This window comes from Zalophus californianus, chromosome X (genome assembly GCF_009762305.2).
Source record: "Zalophus californianus isolate mZalCal1 chromosome X, mZalCal1.pri.v2, whole genome shotgun sequence".
NCBI classification, from domain to species: Eukaryota; Metazoa; Chordata; class Mammalia; order Carnivora; family Otariidae; genus Zalophus; species Zalophus californianus.
In genome coordinates, this window is record NC_045612.1 from 96,458,724 (window position 1) to 96,464,375 (window position 5,652).

Sequence of the window (5,652 nt, forward strand, 5' to 3'; positions counted from 1 at the left end):
AGACAGTCTCTTCAACAAATGGTGTTGGGAAAATTGGACAGCCACATGCAGAAGAATGAAACTGGACCATTTCCTTACACCACACACAAAAATAGACTCCAAATGGTTGAAAGACTTAAACGTGAGACAGGAGTCCATCCAAATCCTAAAGGAGAACACAGGTAGCAACCTTTTCGACCTTAGCCGCAGCAACTTCTTCCTAGAAACATCGCCAAAGGCACGGGAAGCCAGGGCAAAAATGAACTATTGGGATTTCATCAAGATAAAAAGCTTCTGCACAGCAAAAGAAACAGTCCACAAAACCAAAAGACAACCGACAGAATGGGAGAAAATATTTGCAAATGACGTATCAGATAAAGGGCTAGTATCCAAAATCTATAAAGAACTTATCAAACTCAACACTCAAAGAACAAATAATCCAATCAAGAAATGGGCAGAAGACATGAACAGACATTTCTCCAAAGAAGACATCCAAATGGCCAACAGGCACATGAAAAAGTGCTCAACATCGCTTGGCATCAGGGAAATCCAAATCAAAACCTCAATGAGATACCACCTCACACCCGTCAGAATGGCTAAAATTAACAAGTCAGGGAACGACAGATGTTGGCGGGGATGTGGAGAAAGGGGAACCCTCCTACACTGCTGGTGGGAATGCAAGCTGGTGCAACCCCTCTGGAAAACAGTATGGAGGTTCCTCAAACAGTTGAAATTAGAGCTACCGTTCGATCCAGCAATTGCACTACTGGGTATTTACCACAAAGATACAAATGTAGGGACCCGAAGGGGTACATGTACCCCAATGTTTATAGCAGCAATGTCCACCATAGCCAAACTGTGGAAAGAGCCAAGATGCCCATCGACAGATGAATGGATAAAGAAGAAGTGGTATATATACACAATGGAATATTATGCAGCCATCAAAAGGAATGAGATCTTGCCATTTGCAACGACGTGGATGGAACTGGAGGGTGTTATGCTGAGTGAAATAAGTCAATCAGAGAAAGACATGTATCACATGACCTCACTGATATGAGGAATTCTTAATCTCAGGAAAGAAACTGAGTGTTACTGGAGTGGTTGGGGGTGGGAGGGATGGGGTGGCTGGATGATAGATATTGGGGAGGGTATGTGCTACGGTGAGCGCTGTGAATTGTGCAAGACTGTTGAATCACAGATCTGTACTTCTGAAACAAATAATGCAACATATTTTAAGAAAAAAGAAAAAGAAGAAGATAACAGGAGAGGAAGAAAAGGGGAGTATGTCAGAGGGGGAGACGAACCATGAGAGATGATGGACTCTGAAAAACAAACTGAGGGTTCTAGAGGGGAGGGGGGTAGGGGGATGGGTTAGCCTGGTGATGGGTATTGAGGAGGGCACGTTCTGCATGGAGCACTGGGTGTTATGAACAAACAATGAATCATGGAACACTGCACCAAAAACTAATGATGTAATATATGGTGATTAACATAACAATAAAAAATTTAAAAAAAAAAAAATTATAGGCTGATAACCCTAATGAACACAGATGCAAAAATTCTCAACAAAATACTAACAAACCAAATTCAACAGCACATTAAAAGGATCATACACCCTGATCAAGTGGGATTTGTCCCTGAGATTCAAAGATTATTCAATATACACAAATCAATAAATGTAACATACCACATTAATAGAAAAGTAAAAATCATATGACCAGGGTGCCTGGGTGGCTTAGTCCGTTAAGTGTCTACCTTCAGCTTGGGTCATGATCTCAGGGTCCTGGGATTGAGCCCCATGTCCGGGCTCCCTGCTCAGCGGGGAGTCTGCCTATGCTCCTCTCTCTGCTCGTGCTCTCTCTCTCTCTCAAATAAATAAATAAAATCTTTAAAAAAAAATCATATGACCCTTTCAATAGATGTAGAAAAAGCATTTGATAAAATACAAAATCCTTTCATGATAAAACTTCTCACAAATTGGGTATAGAATGAAGATACTTCAACACAGTAAGGCCACACATGACAAGCCCACAGCTAACATCATACTCAGTGGTGAAACGTTGAAAGCTTTTTCTCTAACATTAGGAACAGGACAAGGATGCTTACTCTCTTCACTTCTATTCAACGTAGTACTGGAAGTCCTAGCCAGAGCAATCAGGCAAGAAAAGTAAATAAAAACATCCAAATAGTAAAGGGAAATCCAAATAGTACACTTTGTTTGTAGATGGTGTGATCTTGCATACAGAGAAATGTCAAGATTCCACCAAAACACTGCTGGAACTAATCAATGGATTCAGTAAAGTTGCAGGATACAAAAATCAACATCCAGGAAACAGTTGTGTTTCTATACACTAACAACAAAACATCTAAAAAAGAGCCTGGCGTGCTGCAGAGGAATGGCTGCTGGTCTGCGGTGGGTTCAGGCCCCCGGCTCGTTGGTGGCTCCCGTGCTCTGCTTCTCCCCACTGAGCTGCTGCCTAGTGAAAAGGAAGCCATTGCACTCCAGGTCATCAGGAACACAAAAGTTAATGTTGAAAATAAGGTGAAGATCAGTATGGCAGGTGCAGAGCACGTGCCTCTGGCCATGACTGTGACCTCCAAGCCCAGGCTGAGGCCAAGAACAGCTCTCGGAGACACTGGTAACAAAGTCAGTGAACAACCACAGGCCAAATTGCCTCCGAAAAAAAGGAAGCAAAAGCTTTGGTTCCTGGAAAAGTTATTGCTAAAAAAATACCTAAACCTCTGGAAAGGGCACCTGAGCCTGTGCCTGAACCCGAGCCAGAACCCTGAGCCTGTTAAAGAAGAAAAACTTACGCCTGAGACGATTTCGACTGATACTCCTTCTCCAAGCCCAGTGGAAACATCTGGATGTACCCCTGCAGAATAATATCTGTGTCAGGCATTCTCTGATGTACTTCTTGCAGTGAATGATGTGGATGCAGAAGATGGAGTTGATCCAAACCTTTGTAGTGAATTATGTGAAACATACTTATGCTGATCTGAGACGACTTGAGGAAGAGCAAGCAGTCAGACCAAAATACCTATTGGGTCGTGAAGTCACTGGAAACATGAAAGCCATCCTTATGGACTGGCTAGCACAGGTTCAAATGAAATTCAGGTTACTGCAGGAGACCATGTACATGACAGTTTCCATTATTGATTGGTTCATGCAGAATAATTGTGTGCCCAAGAAGACGCTTCAGCTCGTTGTGGTCACTGCCATGTTTATTGCAAGCAAATATGAATAAATGTACCCTCCAGAAGTTGGTGACTTTGCCTTTGTGACTGACAACACTTACACTGAGCACCAAATCAGACAGATAGAAATGAAGATTCTAAGATCTTTAAAGTTTGGTCTGGGCTGTCCTCTACCCTTGCATTTCCTTTGGAGAGCATCTAAGATTGGAGAGGTTGATGTTGAGCAACATACTTTGGCCAAATACCTGATGGAACGAACTATGTTGGACTATGATATGGTGCACTTTCCTCCTTCTCAGATTGCAGCAGGAGCTTTTAGCCTAGCAGTGAAAATTCTCGATAACGATGAATGATCACCAACTCTACAGCATTATCTGTCATACACTGAAAAATCCCTTCTAAATATTAGGCAACGCCTGGCTAAGAATATAGTCATGGTGAATCATGGGCTTACAAAGCCCATGACTATCAAGAATAACCATGCCACATCTAAGCATGCTAAGATCAGCACTCTGGCACAGTTAAATTCTGCACTAGTTCAAGATTTAGCCAAGGCTGTGGCAAAGGCGTAACTTGTAAACATGAGTTGGAGTGCTATAGTAACTGCAAATAAAATTGGCACCATGTGCCATCTGTACATATTATATGTCACCTTTACTTACTTTTAATAAAGTCTGTGGTCCCTTTTACTTCTTATACTTCAAAAACAAAAACAAATCTAAAAAAGAAATGAAACAATCCCATTCACGATAGCATCAAAAACAATAAAATAATTAGGAATAAATTTAACCAAGGTGGTGAAATATCTGTACACTGACAACTACAAGAATTGGATGAAAGAAATTGAAAAAGATAAAAACAAATGGAAAGGTATCTCATGTTCTGTATCAAGAGAATTAATATTGTTAAAAATGTCCATATTACCCAAAGCCATCTATATATTCAATGCAATCCCTATCAAAATGCCAAAGACATTTTTCATAGAAATAGAATAAACAATTCTAAAATCTGTATGGAGCCACAAAAGACCTGGAATAGCCAAAGCAATCCTAAGGAAGAACAAAGCCAGAGGCAAACTATGCTACAAAGTTATAGTAATCAAAACAGTATGTTGCTGGCATAAAAACAGACACACGGACCAATGAAACAGAACTGAGAGCCTAGAGATAAATCCCCACATATGGGGGCAACTAATATTTACCAAGGGAGCCAAGAATACTCAATGGGGGGAAAGGATAGTCTATTCAATAAGTGGTGCTAGAAAAACTGGATAACCAGACTTAAACATAAGACCTGAAAACAGAAAACTCCCACAGGAAAACTTAAGAAGAAAATTCCTTGACATTGGTCTTGGCAGTGATTTCCTGGAAATGACACCAAAACCACAAACAACAAAAGCAAAAATTAATAAGTAGGACTACATCAAACCAAAAAGCTTCTGCACAGTGAAGGAAACAACAAACAAAATGAAAAGGCAACCTACTGAATGGGGTAAAATGTTTGCAAATCACACATTGGATAAGGGGTTAATATCCAAAACATAGAGAGAATTCCTACAACTCAATAGCATAATCAAGCAATCCAATTAAAAACTGGGCAGAGGAATAGACAACTTTCCAACGAAGACGCACAAATGCCCAACAGGTACCTGAAAAGGTGCTCAACATCACTCATCATCAGGGAAATGCAAATCAAAATCACAATGAGATGTCATCTCTCTCCTGTTAGAATGGCTAGTATCAAAAAGATAAGCGATAACAAGTGTTGGCAAGAATGTGGAGAAAAGGGACCCCTTGTGCAGTGTTGGTGGAAATGTAAATTGGTGCAGCCACTATGGAAAACAATATGCAGTTTCCTCGAAAAATTAAAAATTAAAAATAGAACTACCCTATGATCCAGCAATCCCACTTCTGGGTATGTATCCAAAAGAACTGAAATTAGATCTCATAGAGATGTCTGCACTCCCATGTTCACTGCAGCATTATTTCACAAAGAGCCGAGATGTGGAACAACCTAAGTGCCCAGCAACAGGTGAATGGATAAAGAAGATGATTTATAAATATACAATGGAATATTATTCAGCCATGGGAAAGAAGGAAACTCTGTCATTTGCAACAACCTGGATGAAACTTGAGGGCATAAAGCTAAGTGAAATAAATCAGACAAAGAAAGACAAATACTGTATGATCTCACATATATGTGGAATCTATAAAAGTTGAACCCAGAGAAACAGAGTAATGTAGTGGTAACCAGGTACTGGGGTGTGGGGGACATTGAGGGATATTGGTCAAAGTATATACAAATTTACAGTTACGAGATGAACAAGTTCTGGGGATCTAAGGTACAGAATGGGATTATGGCTAATACTGTATTATATACTTGAATGTTGCTAAGAAACTAAATCTTAAATGTTCTCACCCCCCAAAAATCAATGGTAATTAAGGGACAGGACAGAAATGTTAGTTAATGATATGG

General features: G+C 40.2%; 1 pseudogene; it reads left to right on the forward strand.

Moving 5' to 3' along the window:
• The first annotated feature begins 2,266 nt into the window (after positions 1–2,266).
• On the forward strand, positions 2,267–3,749 carry LOC113930361 (annotated as a pseudogene).
• The last annotated feature ends 1,903 nt before the right edge of the window (positions 3,750–5,652 follow it).